This window comes from Candoia aspera, chromosome 1, assembly GCF_035149785.1.
Source record: "Candoia aspera isolate rCanAsp1 chromosome 1, rCanAsp1.hap2, whole genome shotgun sequence".
In the NCBI taxonomy this organism is placed as follows: Eukaryota; Metazoa; Chordata; class Lepidosauria; order Squamata; family Boidae; genus Candoia; species Candoia aspera.
Genome location: NC_086153.1, coordinates 69,131,511 through 69,143,863, shown reverse-complemented (window position 1 = coordinate 69,143,863; position 12,353 = coordinate 69,131,511). Strand labels below are relative to the sequence as shown.

At 39.7% G+C, this 12,353-nt stretch overlaps 1 protein-coding gene across 2 annotated transcripts in view; it reads right to left on the bottom strand.

Moving 5' to 3' along the window:
• The window catches only part of AKT3 (AKT serine/threonine kinase 3), a 206,088-nt gene extending 194,012 nt beyond the window's left edge, over positions 1–12,076 (bottom strand). The window contains exons 1-2 of one of the 2 annotated variants that reach the window (XM_063306289.1): positions 11,634–12,076; positions 9,582–9,651 (exon numbers count right to left, since the gene is read on the bottom strand). The gene's annotated coding sequence lies outside the window, so the exon portion shown is untranslated. The remainder of the gene's footprint in view (positions 1–9,581; positions 9,652–11,633) is intronic. The other variant, XM_063306297.1, reaches the window with a different exon arrangement.
• Between the last annotated feature and the right edge of the window lie 277 nt (positions 12,077–12,353).

Below are 12,353 nucleotides of genomic sequence, written 5' to 3'. Positions count from 1 at the left end.
GATACTATGACTGACAGTATCAATGGCCAATGAGAGATCAAGAGCCAGGATGGATGCATCACCCCGATCCTAAGCTGGCCACAGTTCATCGACAAGTATAATAAATGCCATTTCAGTCCTATAGCCAGGTCTGAATCCTAACTGAAAGGGCTCAGATACTGTGCTTCCTTCAGGGCTCTCTGGAGCTATAGACTGACCACCTTTTCAACAATCTCTCTCTAAAAAGAGAAAGTTGGAGACTAGATGAAAGTTGTCCAATTCTGTTGGGCCAAGCAATGGCCTCTTGAGAAGAGTGCACATAAATCACTTCTTTCAAAGCATGTGACACCACACCTCCCACAAAGAGGCATTAACCACTGATGGAGCCAACTATATATCATCTCAAAGGAGGCCTTGACCATCAAGGAGAGACATGGATCCAAAATACAGGGGGCCAAACTCAGTTTCAAGGACCCTGTCCATTTCATCAGGACTAACAAGTTCAAACTCTTCCCAGACACCTAGGCAAGATTCTTCAAGCATCTCCATAGGACCTGTACAGCAAGAGTCCAACTCTGGGCAAATCTGAATGACTTTATCCAACAGTTGCCTAGAATAATCCTCACAACAGTCCTGTGTTACCTCAGAGCCTTCTTACCCAGGAGGGGTTGGGTCATCTTGATCAGTGTCACTGGCCAGCTCTCTGCAGATACAATAGGAGTGGAAAAATAAAAACCAAATACAAGGTAAGGATAACCTGGGTTGCATCTTTGTCACATTGACTCTCACCCAGGAAAAGATGACCTCACCCACCAAGCCACAACAAAAACCTCCTAACACAAAAATCCCCAATCCAATACCTTGATGTTATCACCAAGGTCCAAAGTGGCAGATGAATTTGGTAAGATGGCATCTGCTCCATATGGTTCTTCCAGTGGTAGCCAGGATGCAAGCAGCTCCTCTCTCAAGTCAACCAGCCTACTCCTGCTACCGCTGACATCTCATGCCAACTTCATGCACTAGCAACTATCCAGCAGTCCAATTTAGACCTTTTCCAGGCACCTGCTTTGTTGCTCTACAGGTCCGCTCTGAGAACAGAAGCTGGTCATCATTGTCTCTGCTGTCATCTGAACACAGAAGAAAATGATAGTATCTGCTACTGCTGTCACCGGCCATATCTTCCAGGGGTCTCTAACAACTGAGCAGCAGTGCTTCAGCAAAGAAGCCAAATGCTGCCAAACAGCAGCAGAATAGCTGAAAGCACCATTCCACCAATGGCTTTGAAGACAATCCAATTATTCTGGCAGCTGAAAGTCTCCAAATTGCAGACTAATCAGCCTTCTGTCTCCTCCTGGTCTCCAGGCAGTTCAGCCACCCCAATTTTCCTGGACGCCCCTACCAAGGGATTCTATTTCACCAGAGTTTATGCCGCCTCCTGGACCAGCCAAAGAGTTCACAACTCAACAACACATCCCCAACCATCAACAACATTCAAAAACATCCCAAACTCCTGCCAGACCCAAACGCACGCCACCAACCCATTGCCATTACGAATGATTTTTTTGTTTTGCTTTGCTCTGTTTTTATTTAGTAGATATATTTCCTTGAATAATTTTAAGTGATAAAAGATAGCAGGGAGCACACTTAAATTCTGACTTTCCTTTAAACAATAGAAATCTTACAAGTTTGCATAACTTTGCCATTTCCCGGGTATTATTTCTTATAAATTCATGTAATCGTTTAATCTAAATGCTTTTTGAAATGACAAAAAGTTGCTTATAAGCAAAAAAGGTAACCTATGTTATTACAGTAAAAATTTTATCTCAATACAAAACTGAAGCCCACATCTCAATAAAATAGACTTCATATATAATGGACCTAATTTCCACAATTTACGTCATTTGTATGATGATTTCACCATGCAAATAATATAAATGATGTAATTTGTGTCATTTGCATAATGATTCCATTATGCAAATACATAAATTACTGTGATGATGTACTTATATATTCAGTGCTCTCTCCCATAAGTATAAGAAGGAAGGGGCTTGCTTGAATCCCACTGGAAACTTATTAAATAATAAAGCTCCTGCCATGGCAAAAACAATGAATCCATATTAGGACCCTCAAAATGTATCCCACTGATCATCTGAAAATATGCAATGGGCTGTATGAGAGTAGGCAATCTTATGAATAGCCTATCCTAAGCCATGTAAGGCTCTTTGAACTGGGCTCAGAAGGCAACCAGTAAACAGTGAAGTTATTTCAACAGAGGCAATATGAATCCCAAAGAGGCCTCATTCACTACTCATGCTGCTGAATTCTGGGTCAGTTGCAAGTTTTTGAGGGCCACACTACAAAAATCTCATTGTAATAGTCTAGTAATTTATGAGTCACTGAACTCAAGTCTCTCTCCAGTTTATTTATTTTGCAGTGTTTATATCTTGCCCCAGTCCTGAAGAACACTGGGTGCCATGTAACAAAATAAAGAAAACTGAACAGTAAAATGATAGATTAAATATCCAAGACAAACAAATTCACTCAAATCAGCTATTGGCTGAAGGCCTGCTCAAACAATACAGTTTTAATTTTTTCACAGAATGTTAACAAGGTAGGATCCAGGCATTGGGGGTGGGGGGTGGGGAGAGTTCCATCTAATGAGGGCTACCATGTAGAAGGCCTGTCACCTTGCCCATACCTCACATGAGAAAGGGGATTCTCAACAGGCCCCCTCTAGATGTCCAAACCACTCCTGCCAAGGCAGTGCCTCATAGGGATTTAAATATAATAACTGAGGACTTGGAACTGTTTAGAAACCTACCTGTAGGCAATGCAGGGATTAAGCATCCAAAGGTCACTCTACCATGGTAGGGTTGTCCCACCAGAAATCTGGCCATTGCATTTTGTACCAGCTGCAGTTTCCAAGTTGTACCCTAAGGAAGTCCCACATACTGTAAATGTTTATCAGCCAAAGCCACTGATTAAAAGAAATGAAGACTGTTGCTAAGTAAGCTGTGGGATAGCAGGAGGCTTGAAAATCCAGTAAAAAGAGAACGTGCTAGGGAAGCTGTCAGAGAGGGAATAATGTAGGTAGATTAGCTTGTAGGAAAGAGGGATGTATATTTTTTGGATGGAAAACATTGGTGATTGAGGTTATATATCTGAAAAGACTATTTTAAGATTAAAATTGCAATGTCCATCATAAGTGAAAGTTAAGCTATACTTTAAACTGGAGCATCATCATAACCAGATAACGTCATCATCCATCACCAAAAGCTCATTGAAAGAGCTCCACTGACTTATTTCTGGAAAGCAATCAATGATGGAGCTAATGTAATTTCCAATGGAAATTGTTCAATAGTACTGGGGCCGTAACAGAAAAATAATCCCCCTTAGTCTCAGCCCCCCTGACTTTATGAAAGTTGGGAATCTGCCCTGAAATTAACATATTGGATGGGTGGAATCCAGCTGGAGAAGACAATCCTGCAAGTACCTTGCTGTTATGCCATATATACAACAACATCCATGGGGGAGGCAAAGGGGTTCAAAGTGCCATCAGCAGTCTAGCAGCATTGTAATGCACACACCCCTTTTCTGCTTGCATCATAATGTCATACTCACACTCCAAAGGTCTTGCAGTGCCACAACACTTTTGTCATTCTGACAGAAGTAGTAAGTTCCTGTGGATACTAGTATTTTTGTACATGAATGCACACATTCAGAATAATTTTCCTATTCAAGCAGGGCTAGTTCTAGGCCTAGGCAACCTAGGCTGTCTCCTAGGGTGCCAAAGTTTAGGGGTCACCAAAATTGAAAAGAAATACACAATATGGGTATAATATCTGATAACTTTCTTTGTTGCTTTAGAACTTTTCCTTTCAACACATTTCAAAAGCACTTACCCACCAAGTCGGTCGATTGGTAGTGAACAGCATATTAACCAGACGATGCAAGTCATGAAAAAGAAATTATTATTACAGCTATGGACCTCAGGAAGCTGATAATATTATCAAAGATAGACAAAGGTATAATAAGAAGGTACTCAGTGAGCAAGTTACATGACTACAGGTAGTCCTCACTTAACAACTGCAATTGGGACTGGCAACTTTGTTGCTAAGTGACGCAGTCGTTAAATGAAACATCACATGACCATGGCAGACTTACGTCAGCAAATCACCCATGGTCATTAAGTGTGACATCACATGACCATGACTTGTGACTTACTGCCAGTTTCTCCATTGACTTTGCTTGTCAGAAGCTGACTATGAAGCTTGCAAATGGCGATCACATGACCACAGGACACTGTGACCATTATAAATGTGCTCCAGTTACAAAGTGCCCAAATTGTGATCATGTGACCATGAGGATACTGCAACAGTTGTTAAGTTTGAGGGCCAGTTGTAAAACTATTTTTTCAGTGCTGCTGTAAGTTTGAACAGTTGCTAAACAGGGCAGTCGATAACTGAGGACTATCTGTATCAAGCTTATCAAAGTTATACCAGAAAAGTGGTAACAGTGCATGCCCACTCAAGGGTTAAACATAATTTCGCAGAATTGTTGCCATATGACAACACTGGGTGCTGATGTAATTAAAATTATTTACTGTGATTAACAGTAAATAGGGTGTGAATACTGTGATTCACAGTAAATAGGGTGAAAAAGAAGAGAAAAAAAATTGTCTGGGGCTGAAAATTGTAAGGGTAAAGCTCAAAAACTTAAAGAAACAAGAAAGCGCCTTTTCGAAATCCTAACAAAATCAGATGATGAGCCATACCATAGTGGGCACCAGAATATGACTTTGCCTAAGGTGCCAAAATGTCTAGAACCAGCCCTAGTTCAAGGAAAATCACCCAGAATCATTTGCCAATATGGGCAATGGAGAAATGTGATAAATAAATAAAATGTTTGGAGAAATTATTTTTAGCCTAATTTATTCAGCGGTGAATTGGCTTCCCCATAAGTAGGGCTAGTGGTAACTTTCATGACAGCCATTTTTTAAAGATACCACCACTTTCCTCAAAATGTAAATGTGACCCCAGTTTTAAAAAGACTGGAGATTCTTACTTTAGGCTATAAAAATTATCCAAATACCAAACTGTTCAGAGAAAGGACATTCGAAAATGGAGCTTCCCAGGACTTCCAGTGAGGACATGGTAGAGCGAGGAATGGTGGCTGTGCCCGTGGGCTTAGCGGACAGAACTGACAATGCAGCAATTCTTTTCGGGCTCAGGCAGGTCCTCCTGAAGCCCAGAAGTGTTTGCCATATGAAGGAAAATACCAGGAATCACCCCACCTGCCTTCTGGATGGCTGCTTGCAGCCAGAAGATCGCAAACAGCATTTCACGTTTGACTGGTTAAGAGCTAGTTGGGAGGCGGTGATGGCATCATTTTCCAAGCCACGCTGTAGCCTTAAAGAGATGCTAAGACCAGCCACCCCATTTCTAAATCACCTAATTTATATTTTTTTTAAGTATGCGTACCCTAAGAGAGGCATTCTACAGCAAGGAGAAGTGGGCTCTCTTGGTACGTATCATTATTTTTGGGATTACTTTGTTAAAAAATTCTTTAAGTTTTGGAATTTGTTTCCCTTCCAAATATAAAGGCAGATAGAGAGTAATTGTCTTCCTGTTATTATTTTGATATTAAATTTGAAAAAGAAGGGGTCATTATGTATGGGAGGTTTTCTGAAGAGAAGTTGGAATTTTTGAGCGGGGCAATTGGGCTGTTTGATATTTTCAAGCGAAAAGTTCTATGTACATTGTGGGGATATGTAAATGCTTTGGCTTATTTTGAAATGGGATAAGGGTTAAAGAATGTTTATCTGGATCACTTTTAGGGTTTGAGTGATGCTATTTGTTTTTAAGGATATGGATTAAGATTATTAGGGTATAAAAATGTTTATTTGGATGGTTCTAAGAATTTGATTTAAGGTCAGTGTTTCAAATTGCTTTTCCTTTTGGGGTTTATTAAGATTATTAAAACTGTTGTATTATTAAGTGTAATGGCAGACAATTTATGTGCTTTTTAGTTTGACTTTTATTATAGTAGACAGAAATGTATAGAATAGTAGTAGGAAGGGAATAATTAAATAAGTGTTATTTGGGGGGAGTTGTTTAGGAGGTTTATATGAATTTTTTTATTTTAATATAAGGGGAGGAAGTAACTGTAATTAGTGATTTTTATAATGTGCTAAAGGGGAATGATTTATAGAAACAATGTGATTTTGGTTTAATATAGAATAAGAGATCGATTATGGAAAATGTTTGTATATCCTTGCTGTTAAAAGTTGTAAGTCACATCTTTCTGTAATGTTGTAAAAAATATTTCTTTTGTGTTTTCACACCTTTTTATTTTTTCTTCTCCTTTTGTAGTTTTTTGTTTTTTCGTAGCTCTTAGCTTTCTCTTTAAACTTAATAAAATTCGTAATAAAAAAAATGGAGCTCCCCACTACCCCTACTTGTTTTCTTTTGGGCCTAGGTCTAGAAAACAGTGGTGGGAAAAGAATTCTAAAGAAGATTTAACATCTTCAAGGATGAACATAGTAGTCACAAGACGTGTGCTACACCCTCTCAATACTCTCTTTGTACTATGACGAACAAAGGCAATAAGAGAAGGCTAAGAGAAGGTTGAAAACAAATCATCATCATCTTAGCTGTCCCTTCATATGTTTGTTTTAAACCAAGCAGCAATATATAAAGTCTACCATGATGCAGAAGGACATTCAGTGGATGGAGAATGAAGGTCCTTCAGAGAAATCAGCATATATGTTTAATACAGCCTGCCTTCTACTGGCCAGAATAAAACACTAATCTAAGCAGCAACTTATAAATACTGCTGTGACACATAGAAATATTTGATGATTGCAGAGATCCTACATGGAATTGCCAAAAGTATATTTGATATACTTCCTACTGCCCCAAATAAAGCATTACTCATTGAATATCATCAAATACAAATGAGGCATATTGATGCTTCAATCTCTTGCAAGTGTTTATAGAAATAATTCTGGCCACCCTTTGATTAACCTGGTAATCAAATAATCACAACATGTCAGATCTCCTTTGTAATAACAACCTATTCAAGAAAACCGCCTTATGATAATTTCCATAATCCAAAACAATACTTCAGTTTTGGTTATTGTTTTTTATCCTAGTTATGTCTGACAAGCAAAAGTACTGAAACTACAGCAATGAAGAAACATCAAGTAACTCAGGGTCCCAACTGAGCAGAGATGAAAAATTAAAACAGAACACTAAACAATCCCAAAAGATAAAAAGATTTTAAGATCACCAAGTATCTCAGCGATATCTGAGGGAATTACTTGTAATCTCCACAATAGGAATTCACCCAATAAAGTGTATTCAAAATTTATATAGAGCTTGGATTCTAATTCTTCTTATATTATCAGACTAAGGTTCATATTCATAGGAGAGAGAGTTGGCTTTTTGTGGTTTTTGTGGTTTTGTTTGCTTCTTTTGTTTGTCTTCTCTTTTTCTCTATAGCTTTCTGCATCTATTCCTGGGAAAGAAGCAAGGAACTCTTGCAAATAGTAAGCAATATGATTGAAAGGAACATAGACTAGAAGTAATGGAAATATTTCCTACATGAAGCAGAGTTGAACATCTACTCAATATCTCTTTCTACATCTGGAATTATGCCCTACATTGGTATAATGTGCATCTCTAATAACAGTTTACACCCATGGCAGAAAACATGTTTTCCATTATAACCTCTTTTTAAAGCCCCCAATTTACAAATATCAGAATTATGAATTTAAAAATTAGGCTAATACAGCTGTGGCTATTAACTTCAAGATGACATTTTTATATTTATTTACTGAAGGCCTGAATCAGTATCTTGAAAAGTCAATGGAAAGACCAAAACATACCTATTATTGACAATTAACACCAGACTATTTCCTATCGTATCTATTTTTTTCAAGATCAGGGCACAAAGTAATTCTATACAACTCCCAGCACACAATTTACAAGCTGCTTCCTCACATTTTTATTGAGGATATAAATAAGCATCAACATCAAATCCAAGTAACACCTTAGTATGTGATCTGTTTCACTTGGAAAAGCTTTCTTAAATCTGTCAGGCAAATTCCTAAGAAAGACAATTTTACTGGTTTTTGAAACACTGCACAAAAACAGTTAGGATGCTGTTAATACTCTTTTATCACAATCTAATTCACAACCAAGCTATGTTCATGTGTAATAGAAATTAAACAATTTTAAGAATTTGCTCAACCGCTCAATATTCATATATATCCAATCTTTTCCAGACTTTCACCATCACACTGTAGCAATGTTACTAGAAAATGTACGAAATGTTCAATATTTTGTAATGAAGAGGGTGATTTAAAGCAATTCCCAACTTTCAAACATACCAGTATAGTTCTCTGATCTGTCAACTATAGATCATAACAGTGCTGAGAAGTAAAGAAGTAAGCCTTAACCAATGCTACAGAGATACCTTCCAGCATGGCATCTGGATAAAACAGTCTTATTTTCCTAACTAGGTTATAAATAAGATTTTGGAGCCTCTATTCAAAGAAAAAAATTAACTAGACTTTAGTTCTTTGTGGGACCATCCTATTCATGTTTATTTTTAACTATACTACTTAATCCTAAATCCTTTTGCAGCTGCAGGCTAAGGAATTTATTCCTCTTCTTAAAAGTAAAGCCTTACAGTCCAGACTTAATCAGACCTCAAAAAAGCCTGGCTCAAGTTGAACTCAATTCCTGATTACTTGGATGCATCTATGTAGTTTACTTAGCAATAATATGAAAGTAGTTTGCTCCTGCTTTTTATGGGATTTTTTTTCCAATCTTCTAGTCTTTGCTATAGCCCTGAGATTTCCCAATGGTGTGGCATCCTACTACCAACCTAGTTTGACCCTGCTTAGTTTTTCAAGATCAACTAAGAACTGTTAGGTGCTGCCATCTGCTGTAAGCTTAATCAGACTTCTCTGTAGTAAATCCCACCAAACAAATTTAGGATAATAGGCTAATATTTGGACTGCCACTACAGTTTTACCCTTATATACCTGTATCTGTTCATTTTATGTTAAACAATTTTACAAAGTTTGTCATATATAATTCTGATCACAATTTACAGTACATACTGACCTGAGTTGCCAAAAACATTTTTAAAAATTTACACTGTCATTTGCACAATTACTATTTTCAGTTTAGAAAAAGTGGATGAAACCAGATCTGCGTATGTAAACAGCTACTCGTAAGGTGAGATTTCTCTTCTTCCATGCTTCTCAAAGTTTAGTTTTGAGGGTTCCTCCTTGAAGTATCATACAGTAGTAGGTTCTGAGAATGTACAGTGGGCTACAAGGGCAAATTGTCCCTCCCTTTTGTATTTATACAAGCAGTTTCTTCAAGGAACAAGGGTTCCATTCAGAACAACATGTTAAGACATTAATCACATGTATTTTTAGATGGAAATAAATCTCTCTGAATTCAGTAGAACTTATCTCCTACTAGGAATGAGCTGTTTATATTAAAAGATAAACTATTACATTAAAGTGGTATTCTTTAAATTAAAATCAGATAAAACAATATATTAGATTCCAATTCAAAGCATACCTTCTTTGAAGACCTAGTAAAATCAGTCATATTTCTTTCCAAATAACTTCCATATAGCAAGACTGTTTCACTGTGAATAGAGAATGTTTGAAAAATCAAATTATCTTTAAAATGCACAGTAAATACTATATAATAACAACAACAGAATTTGTAAAAGTTAAAATATGCTAAAAAGAAATATTAAAAATAACTATCCATAGCAAAACAAGGGAAAGGTCCTTGGAAAGAAATTGATTTCTAAAACGAATTCATTAACTAAATATAAAAATGCAGAACTTTTGATATTGTTGACATAAATCTGTACATTCTTTTTCTGAACATTCTGAACAACCATGGAAGTTCCTCTGTACAGCCATGTTTATCTTATCCAATTAATAAATACACACAAATTATAGTAGCAATCAATCCAATTAAAGTTATTGGGGTCAGTTTAAAACCTTCCACAGAAAGTAAACAGAAGTATAATCAGAATCTCCTTAATTAGGACTCTTAAGAGGAAAACTGATTCATCCAAATGAGAATGTACTTTCTACAGGCTAAGCAGAAGGCATTCATCTGGAAAATATGTACTAAAAATGTACATTTGATATTATAGTCCCTTTACATTATGTAGTATTTTATGTCTATTCCTACTAGGGGAGCAAAGAAACATAGCTCCCTTATAAAAGTTCAGAAAGCATTCTGCTTACTTCTAAAAGAATTTATCTGTAAATTCAATTAAGTCCTCAGACTTATTTTGTTTACTTCTATGTGTACAAATGATATTGTGAAATATTAAGAATGTTTAATTTCCCAATTTTTCAAAGTTTTATCTACTTCATAACTTAACTCTGATTTTGAATATAATCGTTTTTTTAAAAAATGGAACTTTTAAGTCAGAGGCAACAAAAATGTCTCATATTTCATCAATCCCAATATGTCAACATTATGATAAGTCCATCATTTATGGGTGTATAAATAATGACAATTAAATTCCTGTGAAGAAACACTACATTGTTTGAATAGAATGCCATTATTTTAACTGAAATGACAGATTAACTAAAAAGAAAATCCCACATACAGTACTGGAAAAGACTGCATTGAGATTTTTCAAAGACTGTGTTGAGTCTATTAATTTCTATGAATCATGGGCCACATAAATACAAGGAAAGCATTATCAGACAAGTAATAATGTACATCAACTCCTATACAAGCAAAGCAGTAACCATGGCTGTCCAGCAGACCTGATGTAAACAAGCAAGCTTTGTTTACTTGCATCATCACTTCTGCAAGAAAGAACAGGGTATCTTTTGCTGTTTCTAGTATTAGAACACAGGTTTGTTTTAACAGAAGAATAAAAGGGATACACTTCATTAACTAAGTGCATTTTACATTCATTTAGCCTAAGAACAGAATGCAAGAAGTATGAACCTGTAATGTGGAAGCACAGAAGGGGGGCTGGATGTCGTGGTTGGGCGTACGGGAAAAACGAAGCGTGTAATGCGCCATCCATCTCAACAGCATTTCAGATATAAAGCAGCAACATACCGTACAAACAAACGGGTGGTTGCGCGCGCGAGTGTTATTATGTTGTGCCTCGTGGCCAAGCACACACCTTCTCCCTCCTTCTCTCCCCCCCGCACGAGATATTGTTACATAACCCTTCTGCCTGCACAGAAGCCAGACAGGCCCCGCCAACCGGACACACCAGACGAGGACTTGTATTTTAAGTCTCAGCTGCTGCATGCGCTGGTTGAAGAGAAGGAAGAGGAGGAGCTGCGAAAACGAGGCAGCCGCGCCGCCGCCTCCCTCGGTCACTGGGGGGATCGCTAGGCGCGTTTAGGATGGCGGCGGAAAAGGGAGGGGCGCCGTGCTGAGTCCCAGGGACCGGGAGGAAGGGGCCGGGGCAGTCGCCGCAAATGCGAGACTTCCCCACCCGCCCTCCTGCCCCTCCCTCACCTCACCTCACGTGCCCCAAGAGTACCCAGCCAGCCTCCCACGCCACCCGTCCTCCCAGCGCGCGCGCGCGCCCCCCTCCCCCGCCCCTGTCAGCGCGCTCGCGAGCCTGCCTACCTGCAGCAAAAGGCGAGGGTGGCGGGTGCCGGCCGTCGGCGTGGAAGCGGGGCTCCGGGCAGGGGGGCGCCCACGATCTCTCCTCCCTCGTCCCCCCTGCCGGGGTGAGACCCTCACGACTGCAGTCTGCCTCGGCGTGATTGCGAAGGTTTCGACTCCAGCTAGCGACGCTCTGAGAGACGCAGGCGGGGCGGCGGCTACATCGATAGCGACTCTCCGCTATTCAGGGAGGCGCCCGCCTGGGCAGCTCGGCCGCAGCATCCAGGGAGTCGGGGCGGCGGCGACTGCTGCTGTTCCCAGCAAAATTCACCCGGAGCGGCCCGGGGCCCACCGCTCGTCTTGGTTCCTGCCGCCTCCTTCTCCAGGTTCGTTATTGACTTTGAGGAAAACTCCCGACGTCACTGGCTCCCCCCCAAGTGTCTCCCCCTCCAAGGCAGCAGCGGCAGTAACGTCGGCATCCCCCAGTTCTCGCGAGAAGCGCCAGCGTGCGGAATGGAGCGGGGGTCTGCCAGACGGAGCAGGCAGGGAAAAGGTGGGGGCTGCCAGACAGAGCGAGAGAGCGGCGGGTTCGCGGGCGGGACGGAGGGAGGAAGGGAGAAGGAGGTGAAGACATGAATGAGAGGGGAAGGCGGGAAGCGCCAGGGCTGCTGACCAACCGACAGACGAGTATAGCAGGGCGAAGATAAAAGGGCGGGAAGAGCGCAGTCTGCATGCTGGGAC